Raw genomic sequence first — 22,717 nt, forward strand, 5'->3', positions numbered from 1 at the left:
AACTTCAAAATAAATGTCACCGTGTTTTATTAATTCTCCTTATGCCTTTCTTTTGCAGCTTCTCTTACATATTTTTTTCTACTTTTTGTTAGGAAATGATTATTTACTATTTATTAATATTTTTAAGGTATCTAATATGTGGATACTTAATTCCCATGATCTAAATATTCTTAAAAATTAAACCATTTGTTGTCATTTGGAAGTGTTTAGGCCTTCTTACATTATTATGCCATTACATTATAATTATATATTCAGTAGCATAAAATGGTCTTTAAAATTACAATATCGCTTATCGTAATTATTTCAGGGCAATATATCGCACAACAAAAAGTTATCGTGACAGACCAACTAACACCTACTATTGCAATTACACTGAAAATTGTTATTAACAATAATGATTAAGTTATTATTGCCAAACTAAACACAGCCACACAGCCTGCATTGCGTGAAATCCATATTTCAAGTTCATTTTATTTGTATAGCAGATTTACAACAGCCATTAATCTGACCAAAGTGCTTTACAGAAGAGAAAATTATAACAACATACACAGAAAGCAAAACAGATAAAAAATATGAACGACCCATCTAAAAAAGTTACTGACTGACAGTAATCAGTCCACGAAGGAAAACAGATAGTGACAGAGAACAGACAGAGAAGGGGCCATTCTCATTCCTAAAGGCAGGGTACTCCAAACTCGTGGCCCTGCCACCGCACATGCACGCTCCCCTCTGCACTGAAGTCTAACATGCGGAACTACCAAGAGGTGTACAGGGGATAGGTTATGTGAAGATTTATAGACAATTTAGAAGTGTATTCTCTGATGAACTGATGAACCAGTGTAGAGATCTGAGGACTGGAGTGATGTGTTCATGTTTGGGACACAGTGTTTTGGACTAGCTGAAGACGCACAACCTGAGATTTACTGTAGATATACCGCAATATAAGGGATTCCAGTAATCTAGTTGAGAAGGAACAATTGCATGAACAGCCATTTCTAGAGTTTTAGGAGTGAGAAAGTCTCTGATTTTAACAGGAAAGATGTTGTTTCTTTTTATCTACTATCTTTTATCTAAACTCCGAGTCAAGTTACAGATTTAAAATGGTATTCATTGCAAAACCCCTGCGCATTCAAAGGCAACATGATAGAGAAACTAGGTATTTGTTAAAAAAAAAAAAAATAAGTGTGTGTACGTACATATGAAGTTTACCCTGTTGTAAAATCCAACATATGCTGGTTAGGTGTATGTTTAGAAGCATGTTGCTGGTTTGAGCTAGTTTAAGCTGGTCCTTAGCAACTAACTCCTGCTCAGGACCATTTTAGGACCAGCACATGACCAGCTCAAACCAGCTCAAACCAGCAGACATGATTCAAAAGATACCGAACCAGAATATGCTGTTTATTCAACATGGCAGTGGATGTGGATGCCTTATATGCCTCATGTAGTTAAACTGGAGCTCTTTTAAATTAAGTTTCTCAAAACTAATGTAATCTGAGACATTTTTATTTCTTATTTTAGTACACCATTGTCATAAATATATCCCTGAAATGGTCTGTTACTGCAGTACTGCATTACTTTAATTACTATTAATTAACATTAATAACTGGATCATTATATTTACTGTCAGCTTGTGATCTTCTTTTACGATAGATGTTGTCTTAAAGTACAATGTGGACTTCACATTTCTCATTTTAGAGTCACTAGAACAAAATCCAGTCAATTGATGAATGCTTTAAAATAAAAAATGTTCAAAAGATGACAGACTGAGCCGCTGGCTGAACAGAAAGGAAGATACACCTACCAGAAATACACTTGAGAGTATTGTGCATATAGTGATTCTTGTAAGAAACAGAACAGATTATAGAACATGGTAACAACACATTTTCTACTTCTGCATTGTTGACTAACATTAGCCTACTGTGATGTAATGAAACCCCTCTAAAACATAGCTATTGGTAAACGGATACAGGAGTCTTAATATGTGCATTAATGTGTCTACAGTTTGTCTGCATAACCAAAACATCTAATTGCATCCTTCCTTTTTGTGTTACAGTGGAAAGAAGTGGCCATTGGAGTGGTTGCCAGATGTAGACACTGTTTAGTTTTAATTTCCACAGGTTCCCAATGTGCTGGATTCCTCTTTATTTTATTTATATATTTATTTTCTTCTGTTGTAATAATAAATAATAATTTGTTTGTTCCATACATCAGTTGTTAACACTTTTGAGTGAGTTTATGAGTTTTCATTATACTGTTTCTGTACTTTCTTAAATATTTTTATTTTTATTTTTTTATGATTTTTTCTTTATTCTCAGACACACTGTTTATTTTATAGTCTACTTAGTTCTTTGAGCATCCAAAACAACATAACATGTATCAGGGAGTTTGTTCAGAGAATGGTCTCATAAAATAAATAAATAGCATGTTCATAGTGGTTGATCCTTAACTTGTCTTTATTTATCACATATTTTGTATACACGTTTCATCTATATCCAGCTATGGAAATGCCTTGGCATTTAGCTCCTTGATTTCTAAATGACAACCTGTTACGACAAAGCTTTATACAAAGCTTTTTTACATTGGAAATAATCAAGCAAATGGATTCTAACACAGCTTCGGCTTCACCGTCATTACAGAATACTTTGCCTCCTATGAATCCAGCGGAAGTTTCCCAGCTTCAAGCTGCTTTTGCTTATCAAGGTGAAATGCTCAAGAATTACCAGGATCAACTCAACAAACCTCAGGCTGCAAATGAACACCTAACCCATTATATACGATCACTTCCCTCTCCAACACCACAGACGGTAAGACTGGCTATGCCAGAGAAGTTTGACGGTTCAGCTGAACAATGCCGGGGTTTTATTCGTCAAGTGGAGATTTTTTTTGCTAACCAGGAAGAACAGTTTCACTCAGGTGAAAAGAAATGTGCTTTTCTAATGTCACTGCTCTCTGGTAAAGCAATCGATTGGGCTGCAGCAGTCTGGGAGACGGATCATTTGTTTCGTTCCTCCTATACCTATTTTATTCAACAATTACGAGATGTGTTTGAATATCCCGCTGGGGGCAAAGATATTTCCACACAATTGCTTCATCTATCTCAAGACAATCGCAACGCTGCAGATTATGCTATTGAGTTTAGAACCCTCGCTGCACAAAGTGGCTGGAATGATGTCTCATTAAAGGCTGTGTTTCGACAAAGTCTGAACCTCGACCTACAAACTGAACTGGCCTGCAAAGGGGAAAACTGTTCTTTGAATGAATATATCACTCTTGCTATCAAGATCGATAATCTTATGAGGAATGCTCCCAAGAGGAAGATATCACACTCCAGTGCTACAGTCACACCCCAGCTTTCCCATGTTCCCCAACCCATGTCAATGCTTAGCCAGGAGCCCATGCAACTGGGTTTTTCAAGACTCACGGAAGAGGAAAGAAATCGACGACGTCAACTCAATCTGTGCTACTACTGTGGTGAAACAGGCCACCACAGCATAACATGTCCACACAAAGCCCGGAAAAACACCAAGATAACTACCCGGGTGAGTGTTGAACAATTTTCTCTCCTTCCTACCAAACCAGTGTATGCACTCCACCATAATCAAGCCCTGTTTAACGACCACTATTGAAAGCCCAAACACCACTCAAAATACTAAAATTGGATCCTGTTACAAGGAATTCTCTGAGGTTTTCAGTAAAATCAAAGCCACACAGTTACCACCTCACCGACCATGGGACTGTGCTATTGATTTGTTGCCCAATGCCATGCCTCCTAAGAGCAAGGTTTACCCTTTGTCACGTAACGAGACTCAAGCCATGGAAGAATACATTGAAGAAGCCATGAACTCTGGATTTATCCGTCCCTCCACCTCTCCAGCGGCTGCAGGGTTTTTCTTTGTAGAAAAGAAAGATGGAGGCTTACGGCCATGCATAGACTACAGAGGGCTAATAATGTAACTATCAAGTTCCGTTACCCCCTTCCACTGGTTCCATCTGCACTGGAAAAACTACGTGAAGCAAGGGTTTACACGAAGCTGGACCTCAGAAGTGCGTACAACTTGATCCGCATTCGTGAAGGTGATGAATGGAAAACTGCCTTCCTCACTACTAGGGGAGTATTTGGTCATGCCGTATGGACTTGCTAATGCCCCAGCAGTCTTCCAATCTTTTATCAATGAAATATTCAGAGATCTCTTGAACCAATATGTGATAGCATACATAGATGACATACTGATTTACTCCAAGACAGAATCTGAACACATCCAACATGTCAAGACAGTACTCTCCCACCTGCTGGATAATCAACTATACATCAAGGCAGAGAAATGTGAGTTTCATGTCAAGCAAACGTCCTTTCTTGGGTACAACATCAGTTACCAGGGTGTGGAGATGGATAACTCCAAGGTCAGAGCAGTCACCGACTGGCCACAACCCACTAAAGTCAAGGAACTACAACGTTTCCTTGGTTTTGCAAACTTTTACCGGCGGTTCATTCGTAATTACAGTCTGATTGCATCCCCCCTAACATCACTGTTAAAAGGCAAACCATCCAAACTTAAATGGACTCAGGAAGCTATCCAGGCATTCACCAAACTCAAGTATAGTTTCACAACGGCCCCAATCCTCAAGCACCCTGATCCTAATCTACCTTTTGTGTTAGAAGTGGATGCATCTGATTGTGGAATTGGAGCCGTCCTTTCTCAACGTCATGGTCAGCCTGGCAAGCTCTACCCCTGTGCATTCTTCTCAAGGAAATTGACTTCTGCTGAGTGCAACTATGATGTAGGCAATAAAGAACTGTTGTCCATGAAAGCAGCTATTGAAGAATGGAGACACTGGCTTGAGGGAGCAGTCCACCCATTCCAAGTAATCACCGACCACAAAAACCTGGAATATATCAAGAGTGCCAAACGCCTGAATCCACGTCAAGCTCGTTGGTCTTTATTCTTCACCCGTTTCCAGTTTACAGTCACCTACAGACCTGGCAGCAAAAACAGTAAGGCTGATGCTCTATCTAGATGTCACGATCCTCCCGTAGACAATATCACACCTGAATCTATCCTCCCACCATCTGTTATCATTGCTCCAGTAACCTGGGACATTATGGAAGAGATCCAGCGGGCCCATCAACAAATTGTCCCCTGAATAAGTGCTTTGTGCCTCAACGTTTGCGTCTCCGAGTTATGCAATGGGTTCACACCAATTTGAGCTCAGGACATCCTGGAATTTCACGCACTCTCCATCTGCTACAGAACTCTTTCTGGTGGCCTTCAATGACCAAGGATGTGGTAACCTATGTCAAGTCCTGTCAAATCTGCGCTCAATCCAAGACACCCAAAGAACTACCCTCTGGCCTCCTTCAACCGTTACCCATTCCACAGCGTCCTTGGTCCCACTTGTCCATAGACTTTGTAACAGACCTGCCTCTCTCCACTGGTTTCACCACCATACTAGTAATCATTGATCGCTTCTCTAAAGCCTGCCGTCTGATCCCTCTCAAAAGTCTTCCCACTGCCATGGAAACGGCTCAAGCCCTATTTCACCATGTCTTCAGAGTTTATGGCTTACCTGAGGATATTGTGTCGGATAGAGGACCTCAGTTTACCTCTCAGGTTTGGAAAGCTTTTTGTAAACAACTTGACATCAACATAAGCCTTACATCAGGATACCATCCACAATCAAACGGCCAATTGGAGAGGTTGAACCAGGAAATTGGCAGGTATCTCAGAACATATTGCAGCCGTGAACAGAACCGATGGGCAGAATTTCTTCCATGGGCTGAGTATGCCCAAAACTCCCTGACCCACTCCTCCACTGGCTTGACCCCTTTCCAATGCGTCTTGGGATACCAACCCCCCTTGTTTCCGTGGTCTGGTGAACCCTCAACAGTACCTGCAGTTGATGACTGGATCAGACGTAGTGAGAGGGTGTGGGACAGTGCTCATGTTCGTCTACAGAGAGCCGTCAGAACCCAAGAATTCCAGGCTAACAGACGACGTCGCCCACACCCTCCCTACCAACCAGGACAACGGGTCTGGCTTTCTACGAGAGACCTCAAACTGCGGCTACCTAGCAGAAAACTCAGCCCAAGGTATGTTGGACCTTTCAAAATAATAAAACAGATTAATGAGGTCACATACCAGCTTGAACTTCCCGTTAACTACCGTATCTCCCCATCCTTCCATGTCTCGCTCCTCAAACCGGTCCATCCGGATGCTGACCCCAATGCTGAGAACCAAGAGCCACCGCCACCACTGGACATAAATGGATCACCTGCATACAAGGTGAAGGAATTGCTGGACTCAAGACGCAGAGGGGGTCAGCTCCAATACCTGGTGGACTGGGAGGGCTATGGACCTGAAGAGAGATCATGGGTAGCCGCCTCCGACATCCTGGATCCATCACTCATCGAGGATTTCCATCAAGCCAGACCCGATCGTCCAGCACCCCGACTACGGGGACGTCCCCGTCGAGCGTCAGGAGGCGCTCCTAGGGGGGGGGATCCTGTAACGCCATGCCAGCAGAGGGAGCCCTCGCCTGAGTATTGACTGGTGCCGCTCCCTCTGCTTCTACTATCACTTCCTGTTTGGCAGCCATTTAAGCATGGCCAGGCCGAAACATGATTTGCGAAGTATTGCCAGTTCTACTGCCTTACCAAGCATTATTCCATTGTCTGATTTGATTACACTGTGTTTGACTTTTTGCCTGTTTCTCTGGATTTTTGCCTTTGGGTTGCCCCTTTTGCTTGTTTGTTGGTTGGATTGTTTTCTATGATTTTGACCCCTTTGCCTGTGACCTCGACTTTCTGCTTCACGATTTGGATGGTTGAACTGTTTTTTTAAATAAACTTCTGCAAATGGATTCTAACACAGCTTCGGCTTCACCGTCATTACAGACAGCAACATAGTGTTGGCCCAGATCCGGCCCACATCTGAGATGACACTGTTATTACTGTAGATTACTTTTACTAAGATTACTCCAAACAGATGTCTTTCCATTAACAGGGTAATTTACAGAATTATATTTATATTCTTAGCATTCACATAACAGTTATACTTGTAATAAAACTATTTTTTAATTACTTGAGCATGGGACTTCTGAAAGATTTCACGTGAGCTGAGGAGTCATCCTAGTCAGCTGTACTTTTGACTGGTCTGCATACTGTCTTCTGGTGTTTTCATGTGCAAAACTCACTCTTAATGTAATAAGCAAATCATTTTACTTGCTTTTGGAGATAAGGGAAGGTTAATAACTATACATTTAATTTACATTTAGTAATTTAGCAGACACTTTTATTCAAAGCGACTTAAAAACTATAATGGCATCTGTAAAGTAAATTAGACAATGATTGTGTATATAGCCAATTAGCCATATGACCACAGCATATATAGTAGCATGCAATATTGAACTGTTGCTGATTTGAGCGCTCCTCATATCTCTAATGATACTGTGATGTATTTTTTATTGCAACTCACCCCCGTACTTAAAATCATAAATACCATTAATTTGTAACGGATTACAATTTTAATTGGGTCAGGGCAGGGGTGTCCAATCCTACTCCTGGGGGGATACTGTAGTGCAGAGTTGAGCTCCAACTCCATTTATTCACACTTAAACCAGTTAATCAAGGTCAAACTAGGCATAATAGAAACTTCTGGTCAGGTGTGTTGAAGCAGTTTGGAACTGAACTCCAAAGGATGAAAAACATTTCAAGAGGTCCACAGTGACATTTGTGATTCTAATAAGTCAAAATAAATTTGTCATTAAAGAATTTGTCTTTTATGTCCAGTAATTATGTTTTAATTCATGTTTCATGTCTCTTTGAAATGCATGCATGACACAAAGGCTGAGTGGGCAGAGTGAAAATTAAAATGTTGTCATTGGACTGTCAGGAATCTGGAAGGAGGACCCAAATGCTGAGTGAGTAACCAGGGTTTATTGACAGAACAGATCGATTCAAGAGGGTTGTGGAGTGCACAAGTGATACTACAACAGGAACACAGTAAACAGAGACAGTTAGGGAAGGCCACTGAAACAGCTTCAGTCATCAACTGGCAGAATAACAGAAGAGGGGGCGGCAAGACCAGGCTGATGAAGACCAAACAACCATAGAGCAGAGCTCAGATACTCATTGACCACCAACTCTGAAGCAGACCAAGTGCCAGGCAGAAACATAATTACCCCACAGTAAGAACAAATAAAGAGTAACTTAATAAGAAAGAGATAATTACCAACTTAAACCAACGGACACATACTCAGCCACATCCACAGACAGAGACAAGGCGTGAGAATGACCACGAACCTGCAAAGACTTCTTCTTTGTGCTTATTTGGCGGTTCGCATTCTTAAAAAGAGCATTACCGCCATCTACTGTGGGTAATAGATCAGAGACAAAATACACTAGACTAGATCACCACTACCAGAACAATCAGGACTCGTGCTTTCAATGTTGCTGCGTGTTCAGCTCCTCCATCTACGGCAAAGTCCATCTCATTCCAGAGAGGGATGCTGTAACAAAAAAAACAAAAAAATGTATACATTTATAACCCTTCTATAGTCTATGGATCAAATTGGTTCTTCTTAAAAACTTTTTTTAATTAAAAATTATCCTTAATGTTAATTGCTGATTACCTTTCATCTGCAGTTCTCCTCTTAGCTTACTGTCAGGGTTAGGCAAGGAGGAACTCAAGTGCAGACAGGGAATCACAAAACAAGGGGTTTATTTACAAAAAGGGGAAAAACAAAAACCCACGAGGGGGAAAACAACGGCTATGTCAGAAACAAAACAACTTAACAGGACAGGATTGACATGAAAAAACAAACTCTTAAACACTAACTACAAACAAACACTCACGGTAATACAAAGACTTCTCAAAGGGGGTTACAAGGGTAAACTTCTCACAAGACTGACCAGTAGGAATACATATGTGAAACAATGAACCGACGCAAGACAGAGCACACTAGGAGATCTAAATAGGGGGAACAATCAAGACACGACAGGTGGCACAGATGGGACAATCAAGACACGACTAGGTTAACAAGGGGGGGCGGGGCAAGGGAACGAGACAACACAAGCACATGGCCCAAAGACAAGGCCATGCGCTTGTACACAAAACACGGGTCTGTCATGATCCTGCCTCAAGACTAGGAAAAACCAAGGACACGAGGGCAGAATCATGACAGAACCCCTCCCTTAAGGAGCGGCTTCCAGACGCTCCTCAAGGGAACATCAAACACGGGACACGACTGACATGACAGACTGGGACACAGACACAAACCAACAAGACATGACGAACAACAACAAGGGCAAACATGAATACACAACGGCAGGGTTGGGGTGACAAATCAAAAAAAACAAACAGGGAAGGGGAGGGGAGGGGGCGGGACCACAAAGTTCATGGGGGACAGACCAGGGCGGGTGGGAGGGGTAGGAATCTTAGGAGGACAGGACGAAGGCTGACGACGGGGGGTACGGGCAGGTCTGGGTGGTGAGGGGCGGGGAGGGGTCTCGGGACAACTGACAGGGGACATGACAGGAGCAGACAAGGGACGCGGGGCAACACTTACGGGACGCGGGGCAAGACTTACGGGACGCGGGGAGACGACATCTACTGGACCCGGGGGGACAACATCTACTGGACACGGGGGGACCACAGGACACGGGGGGACATTAACGGGACACGGGGCCACAACAGCAGGACACGGGGCCACATCAACAGGACACGGGGCCACATCAACAGGACACGGGGAGACAACGGCTGGACACTTGGGACTTCTGGGGACAGGGTCAGGGGACAAGACAGGACTGACGGGGATTTCTAAAATTTGGACAAGACGGGACAAATAATCAGAAAAGGCTTTAGCAGCTAGGATAATAGGCATCTCCTTATGAGATGAGACCGACTGTACAAGAGTCTTTGCTGCAGAGTCGGCCGCGGCTCTCTCCTCTGCTCTCACGACTGCCGACTTGAATACGGCTTTCTTCTTTGCCGCCTCGGGCACGCCAGCGCTCACCGCTGCTGGCTCGGGCACGTTCACCGCCGCTGGCTCGGACACGCCCACCGCTGCTGGCTCGGGCACGCCAGCGCTCTCCGCTGCTGGCTCGGGCACGCTCACCGCTGCTGGCACGGGCACGCTCACCGCTGCTGGCTCGGGCACGCCAGCTCTCTCCGCTGCTGGCACGGGCACGCCAGCGCTCACCGCTGCTGGCACGGGAGGAGACAGGGTCACAGGACCGGCAGGCCCCTTCTTCCTTCTCTTCCTCCTCGGGCACGGTGCAGAGGCTACCGCTGGGTCAGAGGCGGGTTGGGGGAGTTTGGTCTCGGGCAGGGCAGCCTCGGACGCCGAAGACTCTGAAGCTGACTCCCATGAAAACCGTCTCCCTCGCTTGTTGGGGAGACTTAAGGTAGTGGGAGGTGCCTCAGGATCTTGGGAGGGACCTAACTGATCCCCCAGGGTTGCCACGGCCAGGACACGACCCTCTGGGATCGTTGGCAGCTGGGTAGGTGGGGACCTCTGAGGCTCCTCCTCTCGCCCGCTCGCTCCGGAACGACCTCCCCTGGTCCCCCGGAACACCACAAGGCGAGAGCCCTCAAAACAATCTCGCTGGCTGGCTGATGCCATCCAGCATTGCCTCCTGTCTGCTGAGTTCCTTCGTGGTCGGTTCATTCTGTCAGGGTTAGGCAAGGAGGAACTCAAGTGCAGACAGGGAATCACAAAACAAGGGGTTTATTTACAAAAAGGGGAAAAACAAAAACCCACGAGGGGGAAAACAACGGCTATGTCAGAAACAAAACAACTTAACAGGACAGGATTGACATGAAAAAACAAACTCTTAAACACTAACTACAAACAAACACTCACGGTAATACAAAGACTTCTCAAAGGGGGTTACAAGGGTAAACTTCTCACAAGACTGACCAGTAGGAATACATATGTGAAACAGTGAACCGACGCAAGACAGAGCACACTAGGAGATCTAAATAGGGGGAACAATCAAGACACGACAGGTGGCACAGATGGGACAATCAAGACACGACTAGGTTAACAAGGGGGGCGGGGCAAGGGAACGAGACAACACAAGCACATGGCCCAAAGACAAGGCCATGCGCTTGTACACAAAACACGGGTCTGTCATGATCCTGCCTCAAGACTAGGAAAAACCAAGGACACGAGGGCAGAATCATGACACTTACTTCTTTCCTCTGAATATTTATTACACTTAATTAGTACATGCTCCACTGTTTCTCGTATTCCACACCAATCACACAAACCTGTATGATGTTTCCCTGTTATTTGCATTGTTGAATTAAGTCCTGTGTGTCCCAATCTTAATCTAGAAATAATACAGTCTTTCTTCCTTTTTCCCCTTGACTTCCTTCCTCTAACTACCACTGGTTGTATTGAATGTAAATGTCTACCCTTTTCCTCATTGTCCCAGTACATTTGCCAATTATTATTTATCTCCCTTTTAATTATTGATTTGATTTCTAATTTGCTATATTTAATTTCCATATCTATAGTTTCTTTTGCCATAGCATGTTTTGCTAACTTGTCTGCTGCTTCATTTCCTGCTACTCCAGTATGTGCCGGAACCCATAAAAACTGAACTATCTTATTTTCCTGTTGCATCATGAACAATATCTGTAGGATTTCCAAAACAATATCTTGTCTAGTATCTGATTACTGAGCTTCCAGGCACATCAAGGCCGAACTTGAATCTGAGTATATTAACGTTTTACTTAAACCCATTTCATTTATTTTATTAATTGCTACCATAATTGCTAGTAACTCTCCTGTAAACACAGATACATGATCTGATATTCTTTCCCCTCTCGCCACTTTCAATCTGGGTATGATGTACGCTACCCCCACCTGTTCCTTTTGTGGATCCTTAGATGCATCTGTGAAAACATGTACATATTGTTCATACTTACTCCCAATATACTCTTTTGTCATCTCTGCCTCCAACATCCTCCCATTTTTATCTTGCCTTGATTCCAATAATAATAAATCTACATTGGGTTGAGGTAATATCCATAATGGTATTGTTGGTAATATTACTGCTGGAATAACACTGTACTCATTTAATTTCATATCCTGAACTAAATCCTTAATGATCCAACCAAAATTGTTAACTTTCCCTTTCCCATGTTCCCAACATTTTTCAAGTATACCTTTTGTTGGATGACTATCCTTCTGCCCTTTTAGATTAACCCAGTATGCCAGTGTCAATTGCTTCCTTCTTAAGTGAATTGGCATCTCCCCCATCTCCACCTGTAATGCTGAAACAGGAGAGGAAGGGTAAGCTCCACAACATATTCTCAACGCTTGAGATTGAATTCGCTCTAACTTTCCTAACTGTGACTTAGCTGCTGTTCCGTATGCAGTACATAATTATTATGTTGGCTTGGCAACAAGCCAACATACTGTTATGCTATTTAAACTTCTTCTTTTTCTTCTTATTATTTTTCTGACAGAAATTCTGAACGCTACTCCTCCTAGGGCTTTAAAGCCACAAGCCCCAAACTTGGCAGAAACCTGCGGGATAGAGCGGTGCTGGTTGCTATATCTTTTCAGACTGATCAGACTTAAAGTCTTAGTTTTTTTTTAATTAATTTTTAAATGTCAAATACATTACCCATAGACTTACATTATCTGAGAAAAATTGCGCCCCTAGTTGCAATAACCGAGATTAAAGGGAGGAGTCGGGTTTCGTTTCACTTTTAAACCGGATAAAAATACCAAGTAAATAATACAATTTCCCTCAAACTGACAAGCTAAACCAACATATCTGATTATTACAGGGGTTAGGGCTCATTAATGATTGATTTCTGGGCAGAGAGCAGTCAGAAAGATGAGAGAAGAATCACTGCTGCTGTCTCCACGGAGCTCACAACGAGCGAATTCATTCTTATTTAAGACCTTTTAAAACGTCGATTGCACGCAATCCACACGTTAGAACACACCAAGAGCTAAAATCAGATGTTTCTGAACTGTTTAAAGTAATAACATGATATATTCGCGGCAGCGCAACTGCCCGCGAGCTCGCAATGTATTTCTCCCCAGCCGGCATTTCAACGTTGATTCAACGTTGAAACAACGTCAGGTACCATGGTTGAATCAACGTTGAATAACCTTTCGATTTTGCAAATTGAATCAACGTTGAAATCACGACGTTGATTCACCGTTGAAATCGTGACGTTGGTGTACGGTTGAAATCACGACGCTGATTCACCGTTGAAATCCCGACGTTGAATCAACGTTGAATTACCTTTCGATTTTGCAAATTGGATCAACGTTGAAATCACGACGTGGATTCACCCTTGAAATCGCGACGCTGTTTCACCGTCTTACCTGCATTACGGATGAATTAGGGTCGTGCTGCAGACCTGGGATGAAAGCTGAATGAGGTGTTGATTTTGAAAAGTTAATCAACGTTGTTTCCCTTTCGTACCTTGCACCGTGTATAAATACACCTAGATCCTAGTGGGCATTTAGATCAACACGGTACATGCAAGGCTAAAAATCTAATGACTGGCAGCAATGGCTTTACAAACAACTTCAATAAACTACCACATGCTCAAAATTGTCAAACAGCAGTTAAATTTTGGAAACAGATGAAAATAATCCCACACTTTATTATGCAGAGTATGCATGGAGGTAATGCTAAAAACATGGAGTAGAACAATCCAAATACAATAATATTTAAAGGTTTTTGTAAAAAAAAATTGGCACATAAATGCATATTTTTTGCAGCACTTACAAGACAAACCCTTGTACCTTTATGACTGAAACCAGTGGATCTTTTATTTGGGTGGAAAACTACAGTTTCTGTCAAAAACATGTTTTAGTAATGTGTCTCATTACAAGAGTTGTGTACATTTGTGCAGTGAAAATGTGTTGAACAGTACGAGAAGGGAACCTTCAACCAGTTGATTTCTAATGGGAAATGTGTCTTCTTTACCGTGGGGCATGCAGAATGAGATTTCTACCGCAGGGCACTCTAAAATGTTAGAACCAGCAGCCTTAGTGTATACAGTGTGGTTGTGCTTCGGGTGATCCTTGAAAGTGTCCCAGCGCTAGGTCCTTTCTGATGCCGTCCCCTCCACTCTCTCCCACTTCTGCACTTTCTGTACCGTCCTGTAGAAACATTTACATTTAATCATTTAACAGACGCTTTTATCCAAAGCGACTTACAAATGAGAAGAACAGAAGCAGTCAGGTGTACAAGCGAACAACAACAGGATACAAGTGCTATGACAAGTCTCAGTTAGTCTAGTACAGAACGCATAGCCAGGTTTTTTTTATATATTTTTTTAATATGAAAGACAAGAAAAGAAGGAAAAGTGCTAGCATTAGTTGGTTAAGTTCTGGTGAAAAAGATGAGTCTTAAAATGTTTCTTGAAAATGAGTAAAGACTCAGCAGTTCGGATTGAGATTGGGAGGTCATTCCACCAGCTGGGCACAGTCCAGGAAAAGGTCCGAGAGAGTGATTATGAACTTCTTTGGGATGGCACCACAAGGCGTCGTTCACTTGCAGAGGGCAAACTTCTGGAGGACACATAAGATTTAACCAGTGAGTTTAGGTATGTTCACAATGTTTCACAATAACTTTGATTTTGTCAAATATATTTAACTGAAAACTGAATGCAAAATAAATCACACAATAGTTTCACTTTACAGTTCAGTAACAGTGAAGTTGGAAACAAAGTGGACAACACTATTCATTAAACACTTATTTAATGTATTCAGATGAAAATGTACAATATTAACAAATTATTCACAAGCAGTGTTTTCAGAGCCCCCAGTTACACTGTTTTAATCAGAACACTAGCAATACAGTGTAGTAAAATAAGTAAAATCTAATTCAGTAAATTTTTATTAAACTAAGTACAATCAAAACCTATCACAAAAGGTCAAAGCATCTCTAGCAGAAGTGACAGTGCAATGTAGCAGATGAACAATTTCTTACCAATGTTTCAAGAACAAGCTGGATCCTCGATGACTCTACAAGGGGAAAGAAGAAATGGTTTACTGAAAAGTTCTTTAAAAGCAGGATTTCATATTATACCATTTCTTTAAACCACTGGTTCTCAAACTTTTTATACCAAGTACCACTTCAGAAAATATTTGTTATTAAATATTAAGTTGCACCATAATGACCAACATTACATTTAAGCAGCGTAGTAGGCCAAACTATTCAGCTACAGGTCTACAGTTAAAAAATGAGGCAGTTTTATTCTAATAAGAATATTTATTGTTGTCAGACACTTTACTATGGTAAATACAGTTTGAACATTAACACTACAACTGTGCTTATACACAGGTAAATGAAAAAAAAAGTTTAAATTAAAATGTAATTTTAAATGTAATTATGTAACAAAAGTTACAAAACTGTACTGTACTTTAACTGTAACATACTTAAATGTGCAAAAAAAAAAAAAAAACTTACTCAAAGATTAAGTTAAAATGTATTAACATTAATTAGTTTAATTTAGTGTTTCACCTGCATAACAACTAGAGGGGGCCTGACACTTTGAGAACCATGGCTTTAACAATCCTTTTATTATTAATTCATTAAAATTATATTATTTAAATACCGACATTTGCACTTATATGTTTCAGAAAACACTTTGAAACTATTATAAGAATACAAACATGTATAACACACCTAATGCATGGGATTCATATCAGGAAAATATGGGAAAATCTCTAAAAGACAGACATTAACACATACGCTGTGTCCAAATTCAGGGTCTACATCCTTCGGAGGACGCATTTGAAGGATGTTACGTCACAGCGCCGCGACGAAGGCTGTCCAAATTCGTAGGATCCATCAAATGCGGCCCACAAATGCGTCCTCCTTTTCCCCGAATTCGAAGGATGGGTGTGATGGATCCTTTCGCGTCCTACCTATCCCATAATTCTTTTCGGCAGGACGAAGCGAGCGGTAGCGGAATGGGGGAGGAGTATTATTTTCGATGTTTTTTAAAAACTGGCTTTTCAAAAAGATATATTTTCAGTGGTTTTCTAGTTAGGCATTTTGTTTAAGCGTTAAGCATTTTTTTTACATGTGTACGTGTATATGTAAAAAAAAAAAAAACGTTTACTTTTGTAAACTAGCTTCTTCCTTACTGCCTGTGTGAATACACACAGCTTATTTGTTAGTGATTGAAGCTGTTTTAACGCTTCTAAGGACGAAACAGCAGACAGAAGTGTTTATAAAGCTCCGGGGAGAGAACGATGAGCTCTTCACCGGCGTCTTGCTTGGCGCTGTCACGGTTGCTAGGCGACAGGATATGAGCAACGGTTAAGGGAGGGAACTGAAAGAAGGGTAGGCTGTCCAAATTCACAAACACCGACTTCCGGTTTTTGCGGTCGTCGGAGGACCCATCCTCCTTCAACCGGGTAGGAAGGATCCTAAGGAGGATGCAGACCCTGAATTTGGACACAGCTATAACTTACCAGCAACACATTGGGTGAGCATCTAACTTGATCATCTGTGATAAAGCAATGCAAAAATAGACACACGGCTATTTATTTATCTGCAGGTTACATGTCATTTAAGCTACCCATTTGTAAACTCTGGTAATACTTTACTATTTTCAAAAGATAATAAAGATAACGTTAGCGATTTTCTTACCTCATTTTGCCAGTATGTTTTCAGGACCTCGCAGAACACCTGACCCTTCTTGTGTTCACAGTTTTTGTTCTCCATTGACATGTCACGACTCAAATTCGCTCAAAATAAATAAAAAAAAATGTACAGGCAAATATGAAATAATTCGGGACCGACCGAGCAGTCAGTTATAACGAGCAGCAGCTCACAGTTATCCGCCTCACTCACAGAAAGACGACAATAACGGTCATATTTTTAAATGTAGAAAGGCGCGAACCGATTCATTGTCCAGTTTCCTGATTGACAGCCAGATTAACCAATCATGATAGAAGTAATAAAATAAAACTACCAATGGGAGTTGTTTCAGTTTGATAAAGCAGCGAAATGTATATAGTTTTATTGTTGTTAATGACGTGCTGTAATGTGCGCGCGCGCAGAACTGGAGCGGAGGACGTCACCATGGAAACGAGGCGGCAGCCCAACCGTCAAGCAGCTCATCGCTGACACTCAATGTGGTTTCACTTTTTTTTTAGGTAAGTTTAGTCTATTAAATTACACAAATAGTACATTAAAGTGTTCCTGACACTTTATTTCATGTAAATTATACGCTTTCGTTTAATATTTACTTTATAGAAATGGTTTAGCGTCGTCAGAAAAAGTCCGTTAGCATCTCAAAGGTAAGGCTAAATACAAGAGGTAACGATAGACATGAGCTCTTGTTTATTAAGTTTGGGCTTTTAATGTCATCTTGTGTGTAGATGAGCTCTCTCTCTCTCTCTCTCTCTCTCTCTCTCTCTCTCTCTCTCTCTCTCTCTCTCTCTCCATATATATCAATGGATGAATGGAAGTAACTTAACCGAATTAATTTAACCCTAAAAGTATCCACTGTTTAATCCTAAAATGTGCACTAACGTAACCGGATAACGTTACATCGCTTACATAGAGCGTGAAAATGGACTGAAACCTTCAGGTTTTGATCTTTCATGGTAAACACATGAATACAAACTTGTTCTGTGATTTCAGAAGTGCCAGAAAAAAACCTCTATGACGCAGGAGAAGTTCCTGATTTTAACATTTCTGAAGGGGGCTGCTGACAGAGAGGATGAAAACATACACATTTTGATGTCCACGCTGTAGGAGCATTACTAAATAAGTAAAACTAAAATATATATATATTTATTGTAAATGATTATATAAATTATATATTCTGTGAATTATTATTTTTCTTTTCTGCATTTCACCTCTGCTATAGTATATGCCTTATACCTGGCATTGTATAATAAATATTGTTGTCTCTGTGACAGTGCTTATGTTCCTAGGTTCTTCCATGCTGATGGCTGTGCTCTAGTCATATCTCCTGTCGAAGAACATTTTTAGACATTATGAACCATGAATAGTAAGCAATTCGTCAAACATACACCATTCAAAAATGTAAGGGTCAGATTTGTCATGTATTTCAAAGACATATTTTATGCTCACCACTGCTGCATTTATTTGATTAAAATACAGTTAAATTGTGATATTAACATTTTTTTAATAACTATTTTCTATTTAAGTTTGTTTTAATAAGTGATCAAAGCTGAATTTTCAGCATCAGTCTCCAGTGTCACACAATCCTTCAGAAATCATGCTTTGTGAAAACAAGAATAAAATTGTACAAAATATTTACATATAAAGCAGTTATTTGAAATTGTACTAATATTTCACAACATTACCATTTTTATTTATGATCAAATAAATGCAGTTTTCTTAGTGTACATGAGACTTATTTCAGAAACATAAAAAGATCTCTATCTCCAAGCTACACACTCTCACACCAAAGTGACTGTTAAAAATCATTTAAACTTTGTGTCAGTACATCATAAATAGGAAAAGGCATCAGATCACCGTCTGTGATTTGTTGTTTCGTGCCGCATCCAGTGTAGAGAGCATCACTGATTATAAAAGGCTCTGTTGTATTTTGTTGTGCTGTCCAGTGACGACACAGTGTTAGAACTCTTGTTAAATATCATTACATATGATGTATGTATGATGCCATTCAGCACTGATAGATCTTTTCTATTTCAGAGACTGAAAATCATTGATAAAGCACAAGGTTACTGTAACGTATTTAAACAATATTAATAAGAATTAATAAAAATGCATCTGTGACTTAATATTGCTTCTTATTTTTCAGTGGAAAGTTCTCATTAAACACATAGCTTTCTTCTCATCTTTGTGCATTTTCAAACGTTGTGCATATTTCTGAATCATTTTTTTTTTTTTACTTCATAATATTGGTTGTCTTCTCTTGTTTCAGAGTTTAGCTCCAACCCCAGTTAAGCAGACCTGAGCAGCTGATCAAGGATCAGCAGAAACTCTGCAGAACATTGGTCCTTCAGCCTAGGACTGGACACCAGTGTTGTAAGTCATTCTCCCTCTTTATAGTGCATGTTCAGGACATATTGCAGGAGATCTCAACATTGTCTCTTAAGGTCCACTTACATGCAGAGTTTTGCTCCAACCTGCAGTGCACCTGAACACATTAATCGAGGTCTAACTTTTAGTGTTGTCACAGTACCAATTTCAGTACCAAAGCAAAACACAAAAACATGCTAATTATATTTTTTTTTAAATTATTATTATTAGCCGCACTTATGCTAACAATTAACTACTCTAATAGCAGTGTTCATTTCAATCCGACATTCAAATTACAGTTATATATATATATATATATATATATATATATATATATATATATATATATATATATATCCTGATAAATACAGGTGCTGGTCATATAATTAAAATATCATCAAAAAGTTGATTTCACTAATTCCATTCAAAAAGTGAAACTTGTATATTATATTCATTCATTACACACAGACTGATATATTCCAAATCTTTATTTCTTTTAATTTTGATGTTTATAACTGACAACTACTGAAAATCCCAAATTCAGTATCCCAGAAAATTTGAATATTGTGAAAAGGTTCAATATTGAAGACCTGTTGCCACACTCTAATCAGCTAATTAACTCAAAACAACTGCAAATCCTTTAAATGGTCTCTCAGTCTCGTTCTGTAGGCTACACAATCATGGGGAAGACTGCTGACTTGACCGTTGTCCAAAAGACGACCATTGACACTTTGCACAAGGAGGGCAAGACACAAAAGGTCATTGCAAAAGAGGCTGGCTGTTCACAGAGCTCTGTGTCCAAGCACATTAATAGAGAGGTGAAGGGAAGGAAAAGATGTGGTAGAAAATAAGTGTAGAAGCAATAGGGATAACTGCACCCTGGAGAGGATTGTGAAACAAAACCCATTCAAAAATGTGGGGGAGATTCACAAAGAGTGGACTGCAGCTGGAGTCAGTGCTTCAAGAACCACTACACACAGACGTATGCAAGACATGGGTTTCAGCTTCGCTTTCCTTGTGTCAAGCCACTCTTGAACAACAGACAGAACCAGAAGTGTCTCGCTTCAAAAAGGACTGGACTCCTGCTGAGTAGTGATAAATCAGACCCAAGAATGCAGAAGAGCTGAAGGCCACTATCAGAGACACCTGGGCTCTCATAACACCTGAGCAGTGCCACAGACTGATCGACTCCATGCCATGCTGCATTGCTGCAGTCATTCAGGGGAAAGGAGCCTTAACTAAGTATTGAGTGCTGTACATACTCATACTTTTCATGTTCATACTTTTCAGCAGGCCAAGATTTCTAAAAATCCTTTCTTTGTATTGGTCTTAAGTTATACTCTAATTTTCTAAGATAATGATTTTGGGACTTAGTTGTCAGATATAAATAAATATATCAGTCTGTGTGTAATGAATGAATATAATATACAAGTTTCACTTTTTGAATTGAAATTATGATATTCTAATTATATGACAAGCACCTGTATACACAGAATGACTAATTGAACTGCTTTTATAGTTTTAATAATTAATTTATTTGTAATGAATAAAGGGATTTTACATTTGATTATTAGTTTTTCTTACTTGAATGCTTTTGTTCGGATGTAAAATAAAAAAGTGAATTATTATTAAGAAAAGAACTGCAGGAAAAGATGCAATGTTGCTCAGTGATTTTGGTTTGGAACCTTTAGAAAATAGAAAAGAGTTGACTTTGCCAACTCTTTCAACTTCAAACGGGTGTAGCTCAGTCATTTTTTTATATATATATATATACAGTTATACATCATTTTGAAGGACTTTTTAATGAGGAAAAAAAACCTCAACTGATTTTTGCTCATTGTGACTAACTTTGCCAGCACAGGTCACATATGCTACTTAATTTCCACTTGAGATTGGTCAGATTTAAAGTCTGAGATTAGTCCATCAGTTCTTGAATTTCAATTTTTGTTTATGTGTGTGCGTGTGTGTGTGTGTGTGTGTGTGTGTGTGTGTGTGTGCGTGTGTATGTGTGTGTGTGTGTGTTCAAAACAAGAGTGTCTGTCTCAGAAGCTGAAGAAAAAAGGCCACACCTTATAGGAAATAAACGCCTCCTAAGTGTATGGAAATACCTGGCTGAGGAGATCAGTGACATAAACCAGATAAAACTGTCAGTGGTAAGTGTGCTACAACCTCTTATCTAATATGACTCGAAGTGAATAGAGACTATGTACCATAAAAAGTAGATAATGTAATTATTCAAGCCTATTTGTGAAACTGGACCACAAAACCAGTTACAAGGGTAATTGTTTTTATTTAATTTTTTAGATTTTTATTTCAATAATAATACTAAATAAGTTTTCCATTGATGTATGGTTTGTTAGGAGGACAATATTTGTCTGAGATACAAATATTTGAAAATCTGGAATCTGATGGTGCTAAAAAATCTAAATATTGTGAAAAATATTTCAAATCCAGAGCAAAGCATTTTATTAATAAAAAATTAAGTTGATACATTTATGGTAGGGAATTTACAAAATATATTCATGGAACATTTTCTTTTTTTTAAATCCTAATGATTTTAGGCATGAAAGAAAAATCAATAACTTTTTTGAGACTGCCATATAAATATATGTATGGATAATCTCACATACTGGTAATGTGGTACATTGTCCTAATGAATTGCCCTTTTTTCTTTCTTTTTTTTTTTTGCAGGTCTGAGACAGCTACAAGCCACAAAAACAGTTCATAGTTCCTGCATTTCTATAATGCATTAATGAATAACAATAATTAAAATAAAATGTAATGTCAAGGTTTTGTGTTAATTCCAGCTATGTTGAGTATTCTGTGAATAATTTTGATTTTAGGTGCATATTCTTAATTCTTTGCAAAACAACCTGAACTGTTTGCTATTGAAAGGTTGGTATGAAGTTTAAATAAATAAAACCATTATATTCTTGACAAAACCTGTGTACAGTTTGTATTAATAATTTAAATTATTTACTTATATTAATTAATGGCCTAATTACCAGCTATCAGTTAAACATTCAAATCAGAACCAATATAAAACTGCAACGAAAACTATTAAATATATGCAAATAAAGACCAGTACAAATTGCAATGGAACCATCAGAACCATTACAAAACCAACGGAAACCATTAAATTTGTTTTAATAAAGACCAATACAAACTTGTAATGGAACCATTACAAAACCAACAGAAACCATTAAATTTGTTTTAATAAAGACCAATACAAACTTGTAATGGAACCATCAGAACCATTACAAAACCAACAGAAACCATTAAATTTGTTTTAATAAAGACCAATACAAACTTGTAATGGAACCATCAAAACCATTACAAAACCAACAGAAACCATTAAATTAGTTTTAATAAAGACCAATACAAACTTGTAATGGAACCATTACAAAACCAACAGAAACCATTAAATTTGTTTTAATAAAGACCAATACAAACTTGTAATGGAACCATCAGAACCATTACAAAACCAACAGAAACCATTAAATTTGTTTTAATAAAGACCAATACAAACTTGTAATGGAACCATCAGAACCATTACAAAACCAACAGAAACCATTAAATTTGTTTTAATAAAGACCAATACAGACTTGTAATGGAACCATCAGAACCATTACAAAACCAACAGAAACCATTAAATTTGTTTTAATAAAGACCAATACAAACTTTTAATGGAACCATCAGAAC

At 39.6% G+C, this 22,717-nt stretch overlaps 2 long non-coding RNA genes across 2 annotated transcripts; both read left to right on the forward strand.

Moving 5' to 3' along the window:
* The first annotated feature begins 17,244 nt into the window (after nt 1–17,244).
* On the forward strand, nt 17,245–18,977 carry LOC113094888 (uncharacterized). The gene is made up of 4 exons (XR_003288207.1): nt 17,245–17,295; nt 17,642–17,771; nt 17,923–18,014; nt 18,918–18,977. It is a non-coding gene; the product is annotated as an uncharacterized LOC113094888 (long non-coding RNA).
* An 8-nt stretch (nt 18,978–18,985) lies between these two features.
* LOC113094889 (uncharacterized) lies at nt 18,986–21,957 on the forward strand. The gene is made up of 3 exons (XR_003288208.1): nt 18,986–19,021; nt 21,048–21,168; nt 21,707–21,957. It is a non-coding gene; the product is annotated as an uncharacterized LOC113094889 (long non-coding RNA).
* Nucleotides 21,958–22,717: the final 760 nt, after the last annotated feature.

This window comes from Carassius auratus, unplaced genomic scaffold (genome assembly GCF_003368295.1).
Source record: "Carassius auratus strain Wakin unplaced genomic scaffold, ASM336829v1 scaf_tig00215496, whole genome shotgun sequence".
Classification (NCBI taxonomy): Eukaryota; Metazoa; Chordata; class Actinopteri; order Cypriniformes; family Cyprinidae; genus Carassius; species Carassius auratus.